Source organism: Octopus bimaculoides, chromosome 4, assembly GCF_046866305.1.
Source record: "Octopus bimaculoides isolate indiv1 chromosome 4, ASM4686630v1, whole genome shotgun sequence".
Taxonomy (NCBI): domain Eukaryota; kingdom Metazoa; phylum Mollusca; class Cephalopoda; order Octopoda; family Octopodidae; genus Octopus; species Octopus bimaculoides.
In genome coordinates, this window is record NC_142931.1 from 26,220,568 (window position 1) to 26,245,714 (window position 25,147).

The 25,147-nt window shown below is 35.8% G+C and overlaps 1 protein-coding gene across 5 annotated transcripts in view; it reads left to right on the forward strand.

The window, feature by feature from the left end:
- LOC106883369 (regulator of microtubule dynamics protein 1) overlaps positions 1–25,147 on the forward strand; it is a 78,654-nt gene that overhangs the window by 30,828 nt on the left and 22,679 nt on the right. Inside the window, exon 1 of one of the 5 annotated variants that reach the window (XM_052966989.2) lies at positions 1,967–2,103. The exons of 3 other annotated variants lie outside the window; for them this stretch is intronic. The gene's annotated coding sequence lies outside the window, so the exon portion shown is untranslated. Of the gene's footprint in view, positions 1–1,966; positions 2,104–13,987; positions 14,010–25,147 lie in introns of those variants that run through there. One more of the 5 variants, XM_052966990.2, reaches the window with a different exon arrangement.

A 25,147-nucleotide genomic window follows, 5' to 3' on the forward strand; every position in this document is an offset into this window, starting at 1 on the left:
CCGACAATTCAAAGGTATTTTTTAAATGGGCTGGTTATGCGACACTGGTGTAGGCTATAGCTGTGACCTCACTTTACTTGCTGGGTCTCCTCAATCACAGCATATCTCCGGTGTTTGTTTATTTTCATTTTTCTCTTATATTTCAAAGAATTCAAGCACTTGAGATCTTTGTAACACGCTGGATGACTGCCTGGGCTACCAGTACTTTCAGCTAGTTCTGGATAAAAACAAGTTTGTTATTTCAAATATTTAAACTGTACTTCATGGTAAAGAATATTTGGGCTTTGTAAAGATGTACAGTTGCTCAGGAATGAAGTAGTTATTCTAGACAAGATACCATGATTCCTTTTTAGTTACATTTAGAATAGGACTTGCAAGAAAGATTGTTGGTGAGCCTTAGTAAATGAAATAATTTTTTTAAAGTCAAGAGTTGTCTTTGAAAGTGTTGTGTATGGATGTCCTCCTTTCTAGAAATAAACTATATTTACTTGAAATAAAGAAAAACTAACCATTGATGCTGTAGGGCAAGATTAAAATTTCTCCTAAGATATTAGCAACTTGTTAATTACATACTGTAGTCTACTGTTCTACTATTAAGTCACTGTATGTATTTTAAATCTATTGTCTAATTAGCTCTTTAATTCTGACAATTCTATGATGAGAAGATGTAGTCTTAGAGATTAGTCTCAGCAATTTGGTTGTGAAAGTGATGTTGGTATTTGTTTTAGTAAATGTGGAAGTCCCAACCAGATGGTGGAAGTATTATATTGAAAGTAAGGTTTTGTGGGTATGTCAGAAATATAGGGATGATGTCTTGTTATTTAATAGGTGTGTTATAACAGATGGCTATTTGATGAGTCAGAAGAAGCATAACAACTAACCAAATATCTAGATGCTAGCTTCATTGGCTTTCAGAGTACCATCAGGCATTGACATTGGAAAGGTTGGTGGTTTACAACACTGAGATCATACTCTCACATACAAGAGTAGAATTCTCTGATGATATGGCAGTGATAATGGCAATATCATGATATTACTATTTGAAATTTTAGGTCTTTTGTTTTGTCTCCCTGTACACTATGGTCAGACAGATATGTAATAATTACTGAGTAATAACAAGTATGAGTCACTTCTGATTAACCACTTTGTGTGTCTCTATCCAGCGTAGAATGTTCATATCAAGATTTATTAAAAGTTCATTGACTGTTCTTACTGGATAGATCTATAGTCAAAGGTATTACTGCTGTAGCCATCCCGTCTTTTTGTATATGAGATATTAAGATTGTCTAATGCAGTGCTCCATAACCAGTATGCCACTGCACATTAGTGTGCATCAAGATGATGTTAGTATACTGCAGTGTAACCTGAATATAATTTTTTCCCCTGTACTTTGTTATATTTCTAGTTCAGGTGTGCCTCTGAATTTTGAAAAGAATATAAGCGTACCACAAGTGAAAAAAGGTTGTGTAGCATTGGTCTAATGTAACCTTCCCTTTTTTTTAAGGAAGGTAGGGTGTTATTTGAGAGAGATTTGGCTGCTATTTCTAGCAAGTTAAGTGATCATTTAGGGCTCCCTTGACTCAGTAAAACTGTTTGATATCTTTATCTATCTGTTTCTTCACACATACATACACACATATAAAATTGTGTACGTTGTCAAGGTTTAAAGTGACATGTTATGCAAGTTTCAGTAGTTTTGAAATTTTGCCAATGCTTAATCCTTATTGGTTTATCTCTTATAAGCTTTCAAGTTCGGATCCATAACAAGCAGAATATCTACAAGTGTTGAAATTTGTTTTGTTAAAAAAAAATAAAGGATATTAATAAAAAAAAAACATTAACAAAACAAAAAGCATTTGATTTAGAGAGGAAACTAGGAAATTAGAATAAATTTTATTTAAGCAGTTGTTTCCTCTTTCTCTCCTTTTCTGTCTGCCTTTGTTTGAAAGCAGGTAGTGTCAGTTGACTTGTATAGCTCTACACAAGTACAGAGATGTTTGACATGATGTAAATGATGATGATGATGGATTTTCTTCATCTTTGTGACAGTCAGATGTTGCTGTCAGAGCTGATGTCATTCTTTGAGTGTTGCTGTCTTATAAGGTCTGTTAATATTTTGTTTCATATTTGGAAATGTTTTTCTTACTAATTCTTTCTTCCCTCTGTGACTGTTTCTTAAATTATTTAAAGACCAGAGAATGTAGGAACTTCCTGTTTTCATTATTTGTGTGTGTGTTTGTTTGTGTGGGTGTTTGTGTGTGTGTGTATATATAAAACCGAGTATACATGTAATGCTCCAAATATGATTTTTAGTACATTTTTAATAGTTGACTGTCAAGATTTTCCACTCTTCAGTTTAGGAATATATATATATATATATATATATATATATATAGGCATAGGAGTGGCTGTGTGGTAAGTAGCTTGCTTACCAACCACATGGTTCCGGGTTCAGTCTCACTGCGTGGCACCTTGAGCAAGCGTCTTCTACTATAGCCTCGGGCCGACCAAAGCCTTGTGAGTGGATTTGGTATACGGAAACTGAAAGAAGCCCGTCATATATATGTATGTATGTATATATATATATATATATATATATATATGTATATATATATATATATATATATGTATATATATATATATATATATATGTATATATATATATATATATATATGTATATATATGTATATATATATATGTATATATATATGTATATATATATATATATATATATATATATATATATATATATATATATATATATATATATATATATGTATATATATATATATGTATATATATATATATGTATATATATATATATGTATATATATATATATGTATATATATATATGTATATATATATATGTATATATATATGTATATATATATATGTATATATATATGTATATATATATATGTATATATATATATGTATATATATATATGTATATATATATGTATATATATATATGTATATATATATATGTATATATATATGTATATATATATATGTATATATATATATGTATATATATATATATGTATATATATATATGTATATATATATATGTATATATATATATGTATATATATATATGTATATATATATATGTATATATATATATGTATATATATATATGTATATATATATATGTATATATATATATGTATATATATATATGTATATATATATATATGTATATATATATATATGTATATATATATATATGTATATATATATATGTATATATATATATGTATATATATATATGTATATATATATATGTGTATATATATATATGTATATATATATATGTATATATATATATGTATATATATATATGTATATATATATATGTATATATATATATGTATATATATATATATGTATATATGTATATATGTATATATATATATGTATATATATATATGTATATATATATATATATATATGTATATATATATATATATATGTATATATATATATATATATATGTATATATATCATCATCATCATCATCATCGTTTAACGTCCGCTTTCCATGCTAGCATGGGTTGGACGATTTGACTGAGGACTGGTGAAACCGGATGGCAACACCAGGCTCCAGTCTGATTTGGCAGAGTTTCTACAGCTGGATGCCCTTCCTAACGCCAACCACTCAGAGAGTGTAGTGGGTGCTTTTACGTGTCACCCGCACGAAAACGGCCACGCTCGAAATGGTGTCTTTTATGTGCCACCCGCACAAGCCAGTCCAGGGGCACTGGCAACGATCTCGCTCGAAAATCCTACAGGAGCCAGTCAGGCGGTACTGGCAACGGCCACGCTCAAAATGGTGCATCTCATGTGCCACCCGCACAAGAACCAGTCCAGGGGCACTGGCAACGATCTTACTTGGCTTGCCGGGTCTTCTCACGCACAGCCCATTTCCAAAGGTCTCGGTCCGTAGTCATCGCCTCGGTGAGGCCCAATGTACGAAGGTCTTGCCTCACCACCTCAGCCCAGGTCTTCCTGGGCCTACCTCTTCCACGGGTTCCCTCAACTGTTAGGGTGTGGCACTTTTTCACGCAGCTATCCTCCTCCATTCTCACCACATGTCCATACCAGCGCAATCGTCTCTCTTGCACGCCACAACTGATGCTTCTAATGTTCAGCTTTTCTCTCAAGATACTTACACTCTGACGGGTATTCACATTGACATTACACATCCAACGGAGCATACTGGCTTCATTCCTTGCGAGTATGTGTGTGTATATGTTTGTCCCCCCAACATCGTCTGACAACCGATGGTGGTGTGTTTACGACCCCGTAACTTAGCAGTTCGGCAAAAGAGACTGATAGAATAAGTACTAGGCTTACAAAGAATAAGTCCTGGGGTTAATTTGCTCGACTAAAGGCGGTGCTCCAGCATGGCCACAGTCAAATGACTGAAACAGATAAAAGAGTAAAGAGTATATATAAACATTTTATATGTAACTCAACATAAACATGTACTCTACTAAAAAAGTATTGAATAATTCTTCAGTGTAATGAAAATATTGTATTTTATATTATTTTATAGCTTGACATAAAAATAAACAAATCCATCCATCCATCTTGTACTGTTCAAAGTGCACAAAATTGCTGTATATTTTAAGCATAATAGCTAAAACTTGTAGATGATCGACATGAATTGAATAGAAAAACAGCTCCTACTTTATTTCATGACACAACCAATACTTTAGTTTCATATGTGTTTGGCAAACTTTTAAGACTTAGTTAAATGTGTAGCATTATATCATTAATTTCATCATGTCTTAAGCAGTGTTTGATACATAAAAGATATACTTTAATTGATGTTTTATAGAATTTAATTAATCTAATTAATTGTTAACTCTCAGGACACTGCACCCTTCAAAAGTTCCATGTTTCCCAAAATTTACCAACACAATTTCTAATGTGTCTATGTATTGTTATTGTCTATAGATTTTTGGAAAGCTACATAAAATATCAGTTAATGGAGTTCATCTCAAGGAACAACTCCATTGTTCATGAAAGCATTTATGTGGTTTGTATAATAGGAGATAAAAATTGAACTGATCAAAAAATAAACTTTGATTCTTTTGTATTATTGTAAGTCACATCATGTAAATGTTATGTAGGTAGTTAAATCCCTGCATTACATTTGACACTTTCTTTTTCAAACAACTGATGTTGTATATAGCCTCTCTTTTCCTAGCATTGGCTGTATTATAAATTGTGATATTTACAGGTGTTTTTTGTTTAACAAAATGTGGAATGGAGTTCATGACCTTTTCAGACACTTTGACATTTGTGAGAATGATGTCATTGATGTTTAGGTTGAAAATTTACAGGTAGGTCAGGAATTCCTGCAGGTTACACTTCTGAGTAGAAAGGATTCAGTGAAAGGGCAAAATCTAAGAAGTGAGGAGAAGTGGGCTTGTGTAGAGAGGTTATTAAGGTAGGTAGATCAGAAGGTCAAAAGTCATAGCATGGATGTGACCTGATGATTAAATCTTTGTCAATCAGTTGAATGATCCTCTTTTACATGTGGCTTATGTGGAGGCGCAATGGCCCAGTGGTTAGGACAGCGGACTCGCGGTCATAGGATCGCGGTTTCGATTCCCAGACCGGGCGTTATGATTGTTTATTGAGCGAAAACACCTTAAGCTCCACGAGGCTCCGGCAGGGGATGGTGGCAAACCCTGCTGTACTCTTCCACCACAACTTTCTCTCACTCTTACTTCCTGTTTCTGTTGTGTCTGTAATTCAAAGGGTCAGCCTTGTCACACTGTGTCACGCTGAATATCCCCGAGAAGTACGTTAAGGGTACATGTGTCTGTGGAGTGCTCAGCCACTTGCACGTTAATTTCACGAGCAGGCTGTTCCGTTGATCGGATCAACTGGAACCCTCGACGTCGTAAGCGACGGAGTGCCAACAACAACAATTGAACTTTCTAGAGGGTTAGTAAATTGATAAGGGCTGAAGTATTATCCCTCATCTTTAAGGAAATAAGTAATATTACTAATACTAATAAGAATGAGCTTATTGTAAACAGTGCAGATGCACTAAAATGTGCCAGAAAAGGGTGAAAGAGGACAGGAAAAAGCAGTAAGTCAAGTAAAGAAAGACAGCAACGATAAAAGTTAATGCTCAGTGCACAGAATAAACACAAAAAGACAGAAAAGTGAAGAGTAAAACAGCTATAAAAAAGAAAGGGTACATAGGCGCAGGAGTGGCTGTGTGGTAAGTAGCTTGCTTACCAACCACATGGTTCCGGGTTCATTCCCACTGCGTGGCACCTTGGGCAAGTGTCTTCTACTATAGCCTCAGGCCGACCAAAGCCTCGTGAGTGGATTTGGTAGACGGAAACTGAAAGAAGCCCGTCGTATATATGTATATATGTGTATGTGTGCGTATATGTTTGAGTGTCTGTGTTTGTCTCCCCAGCATCGCTTGACGACCGATGATGGTGTATTTACGACCCCGTAACTTAGCGGTTCGGCAAAAGAGACCGATAGAATAGGTACTAGGCTGCCAAAGAATAAGTCCTGGGGTTGATTTGCTCGACTAAAGGCGATGCTCCAGCATGGCCACAGTCAAAATGACTGAAACAAGTAAAAGAGTAAAAAGAGTAAAAGAGAGACACATTAGAAATTGTGTTGGTAAATTTTGGGAAACATGGGAACTTTTGAAGGGTGCAGTGTTCTGACAGTTAACAACTGGTGTGAGTAGTTTATTCCATGCTTTGACAGTTCTGAGTATTGTTCTTGATTAAAGAGTATGAGGTACAATCGTATCACCTTGCTTGAGTGAGCAAGTCTTTGTGTTGTCAAACTATTTGTGCTATGGAGTAGTATTTGATGTTTTATAGAATTTAACTAAATCTAATTAATTCTTATTTTTGATGCAATGGTCATTGGTTCTCTTTTGAACTCTTTTATTGGATTTAATGAATGAGTATTTATTTGATTCTTGTCAGATTTCTCTTGTCTGATTTCTTTGTTCTTGAAGTAAAAGTCTGTATAGTTTTACTTATTTTTGTTGATGAAACCATTATGATTTGTTTATCATCATCATCGTTTAACGTCCGCTTTCCATGCTAGCATGGGTTGGACGATTTAACTGAGGACTGGTGAAACCGGATGGCAACACCAGGCTCCAGTCTGATCCAGTAAATTCTTTGTGATGTGAAGGTGCATGGTTTAGCGATTAAGGTATTGGAGTCATGATTGTAAGATTGTGGTTTTTATTCCAGGACCGAGTGATGTGTTGTGTTCTTGAGCAAAACACTTCATTTCATATCTTGCCAACCCACTCAGCTGGTAAAAATGAGTAATTCTGTGACAAACTAGCGACCTGTCCAGGGAGGAATGTATAGTCCAGAGAAACTGAGAAACCAACCCTCTGCTCTTTATGGAGTAATGTGGACTAATCAACCTGATCGACCAAATTCTTTGTGCAGTATTAGTGGAAACATGTCTTTGATTAGGTTTTGGTTTATGTCTGTAATATAGTGAAGTAGTGGAGAGTGACATAAAAGAATTTGTGGGTAAACAAATTGAAAATAGAAAGATAAGTTGAAAAAAATTAAGAAAAGATAGTTTCTTAATGAAGTAGATGGGTGAGACATAGATGTGAACTAATCTTTTGTGTTTTGCACAGGTAAGGTTTCAGGGTCACCATTTTGTAGAACATAAGATACATGTCAACAAGGGAGCCTCTACATAGTCACACAACTAGGTAGAAATAGCAGTCAAATTTTCTTAAATTATACCTCACTGTCCTGAAAAAAAAATGATGCATTAGATAATACATTCGAGAAAAGGAGAGATAGTCATGGCTAGAATGCTTTTGACCATTACTCAATCAGAGCTAATCTGGGGCTAAGCAACAACAACAATGTATAGGAAGATATATTCCTGGGCCAGGCAGCGCAATGTGTTCTTGTGCAAGGCATATCATTTCATATTTCCCCAGTCTACTCAACAGGTTGTCTGTGTCTAAAATAATTAACAATAGTGGGTACAAATCATCAGGTCATACTTGTTTGCAAGTAATGGCCAAGCTCTCTCTCTCTCATCTATTTGTCTATCTAATCTTAATGCTTGTTTTTATGTCAAGTTATATATAAAAAATAATTTAACATTAAACTGAAGAATGGACAATACTTTTTTAGAGTACTTTTTTATTACATTTTTACAAGTGACTTTAAAGTTTTAGTTTATCTTCAGTGGACTGTGTGTGTTTGTGTGTATGTGTGAGAGAGAGGCTTCCTATTTTAATAGCATTCTACTTTCTGAACAAACAATCTGTTGATATTGATATATTAATGCTTTTGAGTAATTAACATTAATATTAAATGGAGCCAATAAAAACTTAAGTTAAGGTGTTATGTGGAAGAGAATAAAAACTCAAATGTTCTCTAGCATTTACTAAGTATGGCATTTATCTAAATTTTGAAATTATGAATCCAAGTGTGGTAATGCTATATACATTATACTTAAGGAATTATATAGAATGTGAGAGGGTGTTATGTGGAAGTGATGTGTACTCCAGTTTCCTTGTATAGTTGAATGTAGAGTCATCAAAATTTATTGGGTTTAAACATCAAATGAAATCACAAGAGAAAATAGGAGAGCAGAGATATATTTGTAGTTGAGTAGCATGTGTAAAATTATTGATATTTTAACATTTGGGAATATAGGATCAGGAAGTATGAAGATGTCAAAAGTGAGGTTACTACGTAATAACTGAAGATTGATATCAGCAGCAGGAGGAAGTTGAGGGATGGTCTCATTTAATGTAGAACAGTGGTTTGAATCCTTTTTGCAGTGTTCAACAGCTTCTACTGCGATATTTTATTTATTGACTGAGTTACTATCCATCAACTTGACCAGATCCATCTGAAATGATTCTGCTCTAATTGTCAGATTTGTATTTCTCAGATATAAATTATTATTAAAAAAAAAAATTTTAATGAGGTAGCAAGCTGACAGAATCATTTGAGCATAAAAAAAAAAAGAAGATATCTTGTAGCATTTCTCCTGGTTCATTCTGAGTTCAAATCTTGCTATGTTGCCAGTCATAGGGTCATCCAGCAGCCAACCTCTTGACCCAAGGCGGCACTACCTCTTCCAGGCACTTGATGTAGGCCTCTGTGTTGAATCTTAGGCCGTGTGGGATGATGAATGGAGGCATAATGTTGCCATTACTAGTGATCACTCCAAACACCATGATGTTGACTGGATGTTTGATTTTTATCACTCTTGGGACATGTTTTGGGGATATGGCAAGCCAACAGTTGTTCTGTGTGTTCACTATCTGATCCTCGCAGAAATTTTTCTTGTCTGAAAAAAACCAAAACATGTTCGGTTGGAAGGGATGCTTGAGTTTGTTCAAAAGCTTTGTAACATGGTCTTTCCTCTTGTCCTTGATGGCTTGGGATAAAAATTGGCCCTTTCTCATCTTGTATGAGGAAAACGGAATGTCTTCATACACTACCTGCTTGATAAGAAACTCAGATACTCCCTTGTCCCTGGCGATGGACCTGATTGACTTGGAGGAATCATTGTCAATCATGGCCTGGATCTCACCAACAAATTCAGGAGTTCTTTTCTTATCAGAATGATCAGAGTGAGTTTTCCGAGCTGTTGTACCTTCATAATCACCATTAAACTCATCCAACACTTTCCAAATCCTCTGCACTTTCCTCAGATTGACACCCAAACACTCTGAAATGTTTGTATTGGAGCTTCCGGTGAAAATGCCTGACATCATCTGACAAACACCAACCAAGATGGCCTGAATCAGCCAAGCTTTACCTGCTAAAAATAGCGATCCAAATGCTTTTAAATCAGATCCCAATATTGGATGTTCAAAGGACAGATTTTCAATCCCAGGATCATCCTGAATCCCAAAAAGTATAATATGTCTATGTAGAACAAATGCAGGCTGAGATACAAGGGTCCTAGACACACAGAATTCCACTTTTATTATAATAGATTTCATTTTGACTGAGGCTTTATATCTCTCTCCTTCTCACACACACAATGTTTTGCATTCACTTTCCAACATGATTTTGGGGTCAGTTTTGTGTGACACCTTGGGCAAGTATCTTCTCTTATAGCCTCACAGTAACCAAAGCCTTGTGGGTAGATTTGGTGGACAGAAACTGTCTGAAAGAAGCCTGTGGTATATATATGTTTGTCTCTTTGCCCTAATATTGTGATGTCATCATACAAGCAGTGTCCTCCATTTCTAATTTTCCATGAAAACCTGTCCAGTCACAGGGAAATACTACCTTTCTTGGAAATACATGAGTTTGGTGACATGAAGGGCAACCAGCTGTAGAAAATATGCTGGCATGGAAAAGTGGACACTAAAACATTGATGATAATGATGATACTCACATTGAGACACTTGAAACATTATCTAGCAACTTATTGAATTGAAGTGAATATTATATATTTATTTTATATTTAGGTTGATTATATTATCTAGCGCCTCTCCATATTAACTGAATTCTTGTAACATTATACATATTATGATTGCTGTAAACCTGGCACCTTTTACTTTTATTGAACCCTTTTAATTGCTTTTCTATAAAAAGATCATTGTCAGTATAACTATAGGATATTTATCCATATTATTATTATTATACACATAACAAGACTTTGTAAATGTACATGCAGGCTTTTTATACTCTATGGTTTTCCATCTAATCTGATGATGACTATCTTCTCCATTTGTAGATCCTTTTAATGACTACATTCTCAATCTTTGATGTGAATGTGTAGCTTTGGTTACAGACAGGACATACAAATGTTTAGTTGAAGAGTTCTGCTATTACTCTACATGTATGCATATCTTCTCTATTTTTGGGATGTGATGAATACATTTCTCCTACATAACTTGAATATTTCCCCCAACAGTGAGACTGCTAATGGGAAGATGACTACAATGAAAATATCTTGGCTCAGGGATCAGATATTCATGTTTCATTACGTCTTTGTGTCTTTATTATCTGGCTACAGAAAGGTGGTGAGCTGGGAGAATCGTACTTACAGTGGACAAAACGCTTAGTATCATTTCTTCTAGCTTTACATTCTGAGTTCCAATTGTGCCAAGGTTGACTTTGCTTTTCATCCTTTCAGAGTTGATAAACATCAAGTTTTGTAATTTGCTTATTTCATAAGCATGGGTATAGGAACAAGGATCAAATAGCCGTAAACTGTGAATTTCTATCTTGCTGTAGTGGAAGCACAACCAATAGCAGAATGTATGAGAAAGGATAACAACATCAACTGTGATCCCGTAGGGATGGAATCAATTGTGTGTCCCCATTTATTTCAATTGCAATATATAGAAAAACAAAAACTGGACAAATTCACATAAAACTCATGCATATCATGTGACTGGCAGTTTTCAATTATTTAAACAAATATACAATACACAACAATAAATTAAATACCAGACAAGGACTATGGTTGATGCAATCAACTAGCACCCTCCCCAGCAATTTCAGGCCTTGTGCCTATAGTAGAAAGAATTATTTGACTACAGATAAAGATAGAAGAGGAATAATGTCACCAGGTCTCATAATATATAATTCAATGATTCTGAATAACTAACAACCAGAATTATATATATCTATACATATGAGAGAGGAGTATCTCTTTTTGCTAGAGAGTGAGAAGAGACTGTTGAACAATGTTCACGTTAAGGGAAGAAGTTTGAGGGAATTAAATGGCATTCTCTTACATTATTCATTTGTAAATAACATACTGGGTTTCTCTATTGTCTGTTAAGTTGCTAGTTGATGAGCTACAAGTCTTTGTTCGTTGATTCTTTGTACACTAAACAATCACTTTTACATTTCCACTTCTCTCTATTTGCATTTTATTATAGGATGGTACTAAAAGAACTGAAGCAGTGGTACAAATTACATGGGATAATATATTTGTGACATTATTCTTTGTTTCTCTATTGATCACACCTGGTGACTGAGCTGTTATTTGTGAAGTTGCTCTCTCACTAATTGTATAATGGATTCTTTCCAGACTCTAATCAAATTTTCTTTCATTAATGCTCTAAACAAAACACAAATAATGTTTAAAAGAAAAAAGATAAACAAAAATAAAGTGAATCAACTGTAGGTTAACTGTTGATTATTGATTAATTAGTACAAAAAAAAAATGGTGTTTAGACTGATGACACAAAGCTTGTTGATAAAAAAAATTGCTTCAGTGCTGTCATTGTTCTAGAATTTAATATTTAAACATATCCTTATTTTATAAACCATAGAGAGTTTGTTGAGGTCTGAATGCTGCAGCATTCAGCCCTCCACATAGTTGTTCAACCTGCTAGAAATAACAACTAAATCTTTCTCAAATCACAGACTCTACTACTTTAAAAAGGACACATTTAATAATGTAGTCCTGCATAACTCATCATCACCTACGTCATTTTAACATCCAGTTTTTTGTTGCTTCCATGAGTTAGATGGAATTTTTGAGGTAGATATTCTACAACCTGATGCTCTTCTTGTTACCTATCCACCCCTTTTCCAAACACCGCTTGTATGACAGTGAGACTTATTTACAACTATCACATGGTGTCAAGGTAAGGAGACAGTGATACATACACACATGATGGTCTTCTTTCAGTTTCCTTCTACCAAATTTACTCAAGGGTTTTGTTGTCAGCCTGGGGCTATAGTAGAGGACGTTTGCCCAAGATTCCACACAATGGAACTGAACCTTGAAGCAAACATCTTACCACACAACCATGGTTGTGCCTGCACCTGCTATGTTTGAAAGAAAAAAAAAAACGAGAGGTAAAAAGGTGGGATGGTTGTGGCTGAAATGTTTTTGATCAGGGCTAACTCGGAGCTAAAAAAAAACATTATGAAACTTTTCTTTGCTGGATTTTAATTCAAAGAGTATTTACCTTGTCTTGTTATGAAGGTTTCTGAGTTCTAGGCACTATGAAACTGGCACTCTGTTGGTTATGATGATGAGTGTTCTAGAGGATCCTGTCAATAGAACAAGCTGCTTGTGAAATTAACATACAAGTGGCTGAGCACTCTACAGACGTGTGTACCTTTTACGTAGTTCTTAGGATGATTCAGCGTCAGATAGAATGTGACAAAGCTGTCCTTTTGAAATACAAGTACAACTCATTTTTGCCAACTGAGTTGATTGGAGCAACATGAAATAAAGTGTCTTGCTCAAGGACACAATGTGCCACTGGCAATTGAACTCATAACTTTACGATTGTGAGTTGAATACCTTTACCACTAAGCCACATACAGGCAGTATATTGCTGCTTTTTTTTTTATCCCAGTTCTGGACTCTCTTCAACTATGACAGAACAGAATTATCAAAATTAATATTAATATAAACAATTGCAGTGTGGAAGGTGTTTATAAGCCATTTAAGACACACAAAAACCGTTAGATTCACTTCAACATTTAAATTTAATTTGCCAAAATATTTTCATTGCTTTGAGACCGCAACCCGTTCACTGACAAAATTCCGTGCAGCCTTAGGGTGAGGCAGACTTTCTAGGTGCAATCCCATGGTCATTCATGACTGAAGGAGATCCTTTAATTGGCAATGGGCCTTAAGTGTTACTGCACAGAACCTTGGACACGTGTGTTCTCCCATAGCCTCAAATCAAAAAAACCTTTGAGTGAAATTTGGTAGATGGAAACTCTATGGAAGCACAATGGAACACCCATTTCTGTTTTTGAGTGTTAGACTGAAATTATCATCTTGTTTAACACCACTGGCTGACCCTTATTTGCATTTAGCAGTTTCTTATGTTGCAAGCATTTGGGTTAAGTCCTAGGTTAAAGGTTAATGTCTTCCTTTCTCTCCGCTAGTCCTGGAGGTCCTGAAGTGTCACAAGTGCTGCTCTTCTTCCTCTGGAAGAGTTTAGCTGTCCAGGCCTACATGTCAGTACTAGTGAGAAGAGACACACACTCATGGTGGTTCTTTTAGGTAATTAGTTCACACCTTAATTTTCTTGGTTGTTGTGAGAGCCTTAATACACATTTCTTTTGCCAAGGCACAAAGGCACTATTTCGTTAAGGCAGCCTTTTAGTTGACTAGGTCAACTTCAGTAGGTTATGGTTGCCAATATACTATTACTGATTTTTCAGTCTTCCCACCATCTTCTCTTCTACCTTGTCTCTTTATTTCTCTTATGTTATCTCATTAACACACACACACACACTCTCATACATAAATACACACTCACCCTCCTTTTCCTTTAAACACCCATATTTACACTCATTCACATAGGCATGTTATAAACCCTTAAGCATCATTCATGCACACATATATTCATATACACAATTGATAGAACTGAGTTCAATCAGTTTTCATATTTAAATTTCTCCTTTAGGGAAATCATGACGATTTAAATTAAATCAAACAATATATTTCAAATGACACATATCCCTATCTATATGCTCGTTGTCAGTGTGTGTGTCAAAATTCAAGTTTGTTAATGGATAAATTATTTACTCACACACGTAGTCACTTAAAAGTGGCATGATTTTCCTCGTCCTTTCGCTGTTTAGCTTTTGTAATCAGCCGATACCTGCCATGTCGTTTCAATAGGTTCGTCTCTGTCCTATCTACTTTCTCCTCCCCCATTTCAAGCCTTGCACTTTTGTTTAACAGCAGTCCTCCACCGACCTCGGTTTTTTCCTATTCTTCTCTCTTTATTCATTCCTTGCCTGCTTCTTCGTCTCGTATACACGGTGAGTTTGTGCACTTGACCGTTCTATTAACTTTTTAACAATTTCTTTTTCCATTCAGTTATCAGGAATATTTGCTTTGTTTATTTTTTAGTGTGTTTTTTTCTTTCTTGTTTTCCTGTGTTATGAATTGAAATTTTTTCTTTTGTGCTTTCCAATAACAGAACTAATGTTAAATGCATTGTACATTTTTAAAAGGTATTAGATTGTGATGCGTTTGTGTCTTTCTCAAAGACATTAAGCGGCATTAATGAACTGAACTGATTTCAACCTAAAAGCCTATCTGTTAATCTAACCGTGATAACCATGAATCGTTTTCAATATCATTTTCTATTTTGTTTATATGGTTAAAACCGTTCACTAACTGTACGAGTTTTTTTTTTTCAATGAATGGGATAAGGCTTCATGTCAGAAATATAAATCTTTTCTAAAAATTTACATATTTTGATATTGCAAGAGAAATTGAATTCAAATGGTGCATCTGATAACCTAACAATCAAATCAATTTCATTTCCTTCTTTTGTGATGAGTGTTCAGGTATTTTATTATAGCCAAGTGTATCTGTGACTACAAATACATTTAGTTTCACACGATCAACTCTTAAATATGCATCTCTCCCTCCCTCTCTCTAATTCCTATGCGTATATCTACATAATCATAATTATATTTTGTTTGGGAACTTTTGCTTAATTCTCACGAGTATAACTATAGAAACTAGGAAAAGTTGTGTTTCATTCAATCATGGGTCAAATTCACTTTAATTTGTTTTCATAACTTAACATTTGTTTATTGTCTACACAGATATGTATCCGCGCGCACTCACGCTTGTAAGATAAAGTTTTGACTATTCTGTACTGACACTAGATGTTGCTTCAGTTCCACTTTATATATCTCAATGTTTGACAGAATTATTTTGTCAGTTTCCTTTTCTCTCTCTTTTACTATTCGAATTTCTTTATTTACTCTTGGGCTTTCTAAATCACAAACTTCGCTGTAATACTTTGATACTCTCAGGATTGAATTATCTTCCGACTATTCTCCGTTACATCCATCGAAATATGTGTTTCTCCACCTTTGTCTGTAGACTAATTCGTTGCTTGGTATATATATAATATGATGGATATGTAAATCTTTAGTACAGTTGTGTATATTTGAAAAAGTGAAAAAGAATGACTTTTCTGATAATTATTTATAAAACGACGATTTGTATTCATCTAATTATTAAAGTGAAAAATAATTATCAGAAAAGTAATTCTCCTTCAATTTATTTTTAATTAAATATATATAACTTTTAGTGGCTTTTGTTAATTTCCCGATGCTTTTGGAAAGAGGTAACAATTGAAGTATCTGATCTGTTGCTTATAACAGCTTCGAATGAATTAATGGAACTAACAGTTGTATATATTTTAATTATATTCATTCGAAGACAAATAAGCAATCACTTCTCAAGACAAGTCTCTATGTATATCTTTACCCTGTCATTTACTCTCAGGTCGCCTCCTCACCCCCGATTCTACAGATCTTGTTACCAAAGGCTTTCCAGCCAAGCCTATCCTGCCCTTCCTTCAGGCACAGTGTACGAGGAACTGCATCATCGAATGTGACCCTCCTTTTTTTTTAATGAAAATATAGTAGGCTATAATTTGAGGGAAATTTAGCTACTCTTTTTAGCTGGTTGAACGACCACGTAGACGTAAAGTTACTGTAATTGAAGATCGACAGATAAAAGCAAAGAAAAGTTTTCCTGTTACTTTATCGAACATTTTATTTGCTTAAAAAAAAAATGTTTCTCTTTACTTTGTTTACTAAAACATCAGCTTCATTGATCCGCGGGAGCAGTAACACGTTATAGACACTACACTTCCCTATGCAGATGTATAAAAATAAATAACGGACACTGTTTTATTGTTTTCTTCTACGTGTTTCAGCCATTGGTCAGAGGCCATTCTGTGCGGGGGCAAATCACCTTGAAGCGTTTTAGTCGATTCAAAAGGAAGTCTTGCCACGACTCCAGTGCTTATTTAAAACCAAAATCTGTTACTCATTCTATCCGACTCTTTTTTTTTATCGAGCTGCTAAGTTAGGAAATGTAAACATTGGCGCAGGAGTGGCTGTGGTAAGTAGCCTGCTTACCAACCACATGGTTCCGGGTTCATTCCCACTGCGTGGCACCTTGCGCAAGTGTCTTCTACTATAACTTCGGGTCGACCAAAGCCTTGTGAGTGGATTTGGTAGACGGAAACTGAAAGAAGCCCGTCGTATATATATATATATATATATATATATATATATATATATATATATATATATATATATATATATATATATATATATATATATATATATATGTGTGTGTGTGTGTGTGAGTATTTGTGCGTCTGTGTTTGCCTCCCCAACATCGCTTGACAACCCATGGTGGTGTGTTTACGTCTCCGTAACTTAGCGGTTCGGCAAAAGACACCGATAAAATAAGTACTAGGCTTCCAAAGAATAAATCTTGGGGTAGATTTGCTAGACTAAAGGCGGTGCTCCAGCATGGCCGCAGTCAAATGACTGAAACAAGTAAAAGAGTAAACCAATACTGGCTGTCGAGCGGTAGTGGAGGTGGAACAAACATAAAGAGAATTGTGTGTATAAATAAACAAATAATATACACAACACATACATAAACAGCGATTCAGCTGAAAAGAAAAAGAAAAAAAATTTATTACAGAAATTGCTGAAGAAATATTTTCGCTTCTCATGTAGCTATCGAAAGATTGCCCAACACTGTTGTGATCGACACTCGCTCAAGGTGCTGTGCAGTGGGACTGAACCTACAACTACGAAGCGAACTTCTTAACCAAAGAGCCGTGTCTGCGGTTATCAAACTAGGTTTTTCAGCATCATGGAAAGATTATTTCCCTTGCATTGGTATAAATTCTCCGTCTTCATTACGCATCTCTTTCGACTATATTTTATTGTTTATACACAGGTTGGCCCTAACTGAGGAGATATATAAAATCAAAAGCTCTCCAGCCGTGATCACACCATATTGTTTTCAGAAAAATTGTTTCCAGGGCTATATTATTTTACTGTCTTCCTTTTTTGTTTTCATTTCGCTGCCTTCTTTTTTGTTATTAATTTATCTGTAGTTTGAGGAAAATTTGGCGGTTATTTTTAGTAGGTCGAGAGAATTCATAGAGACCCTTACCTCCTCATTCGCTTTTCTTTCATACAGATTAAAATGAATGATTTCTGAATGTTGAAAACTGAACTCTTTGTCACCAATGTTGTATCATTAATTATGGGCAATTACTTTATCAGTTATGGAATGTTAAAAGTTTAATATGGGACCGGTTAATCTGGATCTTAGTGTCACCACAAACTGATAAAACTGGCGCTCCGTCGGTTACGACGGTGAGGATTTCATTTGATCTGATAAGTGGAACAGTCTGTTTCTGAAATTAATGTGCAAATGGCTGAGCACTCCACAAACACACGTAGTTCTCAGAAGATTCGGCATGACTCAAATTGCAACAAGGCTGGCCCTTTGAAATTCAAATACAACCCATTTTTGCCAGCTGAGTGGACTGGAGCAACGTGAAATGAAGTATCTTGCTCAAGGATACAATGCGCTGCTGGGAATCGAAATCATGACCCTAACATTAAATTTATACCCCTCTTTTCCATTTGCCCTGGTTTTGAAAGAATTCCTCTTCTTTCCATTCACCCTAGCATTGAATATGCACCCCATTTTCCCCATCTATCCTAGCATCTATCAAATATCATTCTCTATTCACCTTATCATTGAATAAACCCACCTAACTCAGTTCACCTTGCATTCAATAAATCTTAATCTTCTCTAATTAGTTAATTTTAACTCATCACCATCATCGTTTTAATTTCCCCTTAATCCCTTTGTTTGTACTTGTTTGTCCCCTCTGTGTTTAGCCCCTTGTGGGCAATAAAGTAATAAACATTATGAGGAACCACAAAACAAAAAAAGAACAGAAATTAACTTCCAACTGTTATATAATTTCAACCCCAAGTTAAAGAAAAACAAACAAACAAACATTTAATTATGCTGCTAGTGTTTTAGGAAAATGTCAATATTTCTTAGCTATCTTCCTAAAGTTTTAGGCCTTAGTGTCACATTATAAAGAAACTAAAATTTAATTGATGCCTTTCCCTGAGGAGGATATAATAAGAATAAAATAAACTTGGAATTGTCTCCCATACTTGTCAGAATAATCAAAATAGCATAATTCATTGACTGATATTTTATTTCTCACAATATATTTCTTTCTGGCTATCTTTATAATGTTCCCTGCATTAAATATATTTACTCTAACTTAACTATTGTTTTTCCTGCAGATGGCATATCTGAGGAGTTAGTTATTGCTTAACTGTCTTTAGCCTCATATTGGTTTTAGCAGGAGTGCAAATTGATATTCTCTTAATAGCTTTCAGGGTTTTCTGTGTGACTTGCATGAGGAAATAGAATCTGTAAATGAGTAGAAATAAGTAGTGCACAATTAATCAGGGGCTGAGACTTGACAGAATGGAAATGGTTGATCAGAAAGTTGAGCAGGCCATCTAAACTGGAGATGGAAGAGCAAATTAACTAGGTAATGAATAAGAGTCCTGTCTTATAGTGGGGTTAATTTGTTTTAATTAGCAGAGGAAGGACAGTGCTTATGGCTTATTTCAAAGTCTCCAAGACTGGTGATTGTATGGGAAGAAGTTGTCTTAAGACTGGAAATCTAACTGAAATGCATGCAACAGCAAACCCTGAAAAGATACCCGAGTGGCAGGGTGTAATGTTTAACTGGATGATGGATTAATTCCAACACCCAAGAATAGGAAGTCTTTCTAATGAGTTTCCATGAAGTATATGTCTCCTAATTTTCACTCACAGTTTTGGATGATTTGAGTTTATGGTAGAAGTAGAGCACAATGGAAATTAACCAAAGTAGAACATAATGAGAATTAACCTGAAGCCATGTAGTTACTTAGTGAACTTCTTCCACACAGGCATGTCTGCAACCATTGCTTTGATAAATGGGAATTTATTGGAGCTGGTCTTCACCATCAAAAATAAAGAAACAGTTGAAAAAGTGAACATTTGAGTTGCTTTTATCTATCATCACTTTACCATAATATGATAAGATGAGTTCAATAACTAGTTTATGTAACTAGTTTTTGTACCATATCTCAACATAATTAAAACACATTGATATTGTGCTTATTCAAAGTCTAATGATGTAGCCCTGCTGTAAAGTGTTTATTTAAAACGAAGCTGTTATTGCAAGAAGTCCCCTACCCCTAGAAGCCTTCTTCAACTGACAGCCAAGTTAAATAGTGATGGTCGTCTAAGCATTAGATTGAGTCATGTGATATAATAAGCATGTAAATCATGTGAAGTGTCCAAATGAATGTCATTTTTTCCTTTTTGTATATTGTATTTATACATAAGGACTGTCTGGTTGCTGGTATACCCTTGTTTATGCTTGTAGACATACATAAGCTATGCCATGATTAAGTTGATTGCTGGACAGGTTGACAGTAGGTTTTGGTTGTTGTCACATTTCGATAGCCATATTTACTCTGCATATGTCCACACACAGGTAAACAAAGGCAGCGAGCTGGCAGAAACGTTAGCACGCTGGACGAAATGCTTAGTGGTATTTCGTCTGCCGCTACGTTCTGAGTTCGAATTCCGCCGAGGTCGACTTTGCCTTTCATCCTTTCGGGGTCGATTAAATAAGTACCAGTTACGCACTGGGGTCGATATAATCGACTTAATCTGTTTGTCTGTCCTTGTTTGTCCCCTCTGTGTGTAGCTCCTTGTGGGTAGTAAAGAAATAACACACGTAAACACAGCCATCTTTCTTTGCTACTACAATCAGTAGCAAAACCTCAATATAATTAAAACACATTTGGTCCTATGCTTATACAAAGTCTAATAATGTAGCCCCAAAACAATGCTGTTATTGCAAGAGGTCCTTTACCTCTAGAAGCTTTTTTCAACTGATAACCAAGTTAAATAGTGATGATTGTCTAAGCACGAGGTTGAGTCATGCTTTTTTGTGGACTCAGTGATGTCAAATTTTAGTAAACATTTAATTTCTTCTTTGTTTCTTTACATGCAGTAGTATTTATCTCATAGGTTGTGTTGCAGGTTTTATAGCTTGGTTAAGTGATAATTTTGACATAAAAATGTCTTTTAGCTTAGCAAGGTTTAGCAATACCTTTGACTACTTAAAGTATTGTTGAGTAACCGAATAATCTTTTGCTGTTGAGAAAATGTTAACCTAGTTTATTTTAAATTAAGACAGACAAAGCAGCTATCTCACAAACTAATTAGTAACCACCAGTTAAAAATTTAGCAACAAGTATTCTATCAATACTGGGAATTGAGCTAATTTTGTGTATGAGATGACCCCAAATAAAGCTAGAGGTGTAGTTGAGCCATTGGTAAATATCTTGACTTTACATGGTTGATAGTTGTTTCAGAGATTGATTATTTTGTTTTGCTTTATCAATAAATTAAATGTTGCTGATAAGTCAATAGTGAATGATGTGGATATTCCAACAACCATAATTTGTGTTGATCATAACTCTTAGTTGGAAATATAAATTCGTTGTCATTGATTGACAGTGCTTTTCCATGTAATTTACTAGAATTGCTATTCATGTTGGCATGAGCAGAAGTGTTTCTAAAGATGGCAAATCTGTTATAACTTTTTTTCATTTGCATTCTCTCTGAAATGTCTGATTTCTGTTTTTTTCTTTTTATTTTATATATGAGTTACAGAAGATCAAATGAAATTTGGAGGTGAAAATCAAATGAAATTTCAATAATCATATTGATGTGGTGATAAATATTACTACTTTCATCTCTCATTGAGATTTTTCTAACTAGCTACTTTGCTTGTTGCAAATCGATATTGTTTTCATCATAAGGAGCTTGTTTATCAACTAACTCATGTGTCTGTACTGATGCTATTAACATTTTAAATGTGATGTTGAGTGAAGGCAACAATTAAATTCTCTTAGTATGATGTCTTCTGAATGAATTTATTCCACTATTGCATTGTCAATATCATTGTTACCAGAATCATGGTTTTTTGATTTGGTTTTTACTTGGGTAATATAGCTAAGTAAGGACTCATTGATTTGGAGTGAAATAAACTGCAATATACTCCACTTGTCAAATTTTTTTTTGTGCACTGAAATAGGACATTGGTGAGTTATTTTCACTCATGCAAGTTAATTTGTTGTCATTTGTATACAATATATTTCATGCAGGTTATATTCCTCAATATACTATAGAATTACCCATTTTTTACTTGTTGTCATCTAAAATACATTCCTAGTGTATTGAGATAGTTCTTCCAAGTATATGCTGTTGTAGTTGATGAAGTTGTGATGTTGAGTGCTGAGGATGGTGAAATATCATTTATCACCATTATATGATATCTGTTAATATTTCTTATTTGCAGTTTAATGTTGTAGTCCCACTAGAAATTGTTCATTGAAAACAAAACTGTAATTGTAAGAGGTCTTTTATTTTTGGAAGCCTTCTTCATCTGAATAACCAAATTCCTTTCATAAATCTGGTTATCCTGTTAAGCAGAGCTGATCATGTAATGTAGTAAACATGTAAATTGTGTGAAGCATGCAACATTACCACATGAATGTTATATTCTATAATGCCATTAATTTTATTTGGTGCCATGAGCTTACATTGTAATTTGATATCAGTGAGTTCATAATAAGTGTAATTGTTACGTCAACTTCTTTTGTTAAATAAAGATATATTTGGGAAATGACTTTTATCTTTTTATCAACTAAAATTGTGTAAACTTGAACTTTGTATATGATTTATTTGCTTATCTATTATACTTAAAAAAAAAATCTTTATATATATATATATACACACACACACACACACACACACACACACACACACACATATATATACATATATACATATATACATACACATATATACATACATATCATCATCATCGTTTAACGTCTGCTTTCCATGCTAGCATGGGTTGGACGATTTGACTGAGGACTGGTGAAACCGGATGGCAACACCAGGCTCCAGTCTGATTTGGCAGAGTTTCTACAGCTGGATGCCCTTCCTAACGCCAACCACTCAGAGAGTGTAGTGGGTGCTTTTACGTGTCACCCGCACGAAAACGGCCACGCTCGAAATGGTGTCTTTTATGTGCCACCCGCACAAGCCAGTCCAGGGGCACTGGCAACGATCTCGCTCGAAAATCCTACAGGAGCCAGTCAGGCGGTACTGGCAACGGCCACTCTCAAAATGGTGCATCTCATGTGCCACCCGCACAAGAACCAGTCCAGGGGCACTGGCAACGATCTTACTTGGCTTGCCGGGTCTTCTCACGCACAGCACATTTCCAAAGGTCTCGGTCAGTAGTCATCGCCTCGGTGAGGCCCAATGTACGAAGGTCTTGCCTCACCACCTCAGCCCAGGTCTTCCTGGGCCTACCTCTTCCACGGGTTCCCTCAACTGTTAGGGTGTGGCACTTTTTCACGCAGCTATCCTCCTCCATTCTCACCACATGTCCATACCAGCGCAATCGTCTCTCTTGCACGCCACAACTGATGCTTCTAATGTTCAGCTTTTCTCTCAAGATACTTACACTCTGACGGGTATTCACATTGACATTACACATCCAACGGAGCATACTGGCTTCATTCCTTGCGAGCTTACGTATGTCCTCAGCAGTTACAGCCCATGTTTCACTGCCATGTAGCATGGTTGTTCGTACGCATGCGTCAGACAGTCTGCCTTTTACTCTGAGTGAGAGTCCCATTGTCGCCAGCAGGGGTAAGAGCTCTCTAAACTTTGCCCAGGCTATTCTTATTCTAGCAGCTACACTTTCAGCGCACCCACCCCCACTACTAACTTGGTCGCCCAGATAGCGGAAGCTATCGACTACCTCTAGTTTTTCACCCTGGAATGAGATAGAAGTTGTTTCCTGTTTGTTTGCAGTCTTTATTGCACCTGAACATCTGCCACAAACAAAAACTAACTTCCTAGTTAACCTGCCTTTGATGTTGCTGCACCTCTTATGTGTCCATAGCTTGCACCGGGTACATCTTATAGAGTTACTACCTACTCCTTTTCTACATACTGAGCAGGGCCATCTACCTGAAGGGGTTTGTGTTTTATCTACCTTCCTACTTATTAGGATTTTGGTTTTAGCTAGGTTGACTCTAAGGCCCTTCAATTCTAGACCTTGCTTCCACACCTGAAACTTCTCCTCTAGTTCTGATAGTGACTCCGCAATTAAGGCAAGGTCATCAGCATAGAGGAGCTCCCAGGGGCAACCTGTCTTGAACTCCTCTGTGATTGCCTGGAGGACTATGGTAAATAAGAGGGGGCTGAGGACGGAACCTTGGTGGACCCCTACCTCTACCCGGAATTCATTGCTGTACTCATTTCCAACCCTCACCTTACTGGCAGCATCTCTGTACATGGCTCGCACAGCTCTCACTAACCATTCTTCTATCCCAAGTTTCCTCATTGACCACCAGATAAGGGATCGGGGGACCCTGTCAAAGGCTTTCTCCATGTCAACGAAAGCCAGGTACAGAGGTTTATCCTTAGCTAGGTATTTCTCCTGCAACTGTCTCACTAGAAATAAGGCATCAGTAGTGCTTTTACCTGGCACGAACCCAAACTGCATCTCATCTAAATTGATTCGCTCCCTAATTAGTTGGGCTATGACCCTCTCTGTAACTTTCATAACCTGATCTAACAGCTTGATGCCTCTGTAATTATTTGTATCTAAAGCGTCACCTTTACCTTTGTAGCAGTTGACTATGATGCTACTACACCAGTCACCGGCTTTCCCGGTCTTCATACTCTTAATTGCTTTATCTACCCTGGTACTATCAACTCGGACAGCTGGTCCCTCTATTGGGTCGACATACGGCAGGCTCTCTTTCTCCCATTCATTCTCTTTATTAAGCAATCTATCGTAGTGGCATCTCCAGACCTCTTTCTTTGCATCCTCATTTAATGCAAGCGTACCATCATCCATGCGAACACATTTCTCTCCTACAACATCACTATTCTCTCTCCTACACTGTCTTGCAACACGAAATACCTCGAGTCTTTGGTCCTCACGGCGCAGAACATTGGCAAATCTTTCCTTATCTGCTTCCCCTCTGGCTAAATAAACCTGTCGCCTAGCCTCCCTTCTGGCACATTGGTACAATTCCCTGCTACCACCGTTCTTCCAGTCCTTCCAAGCCTGTTTCTTTTGTCTAATAGCCCTGTCTACCTCCTTGTTCCACCACCACGTTACTCTGGGTCGGGACGGGACCTTACACCACCCACAA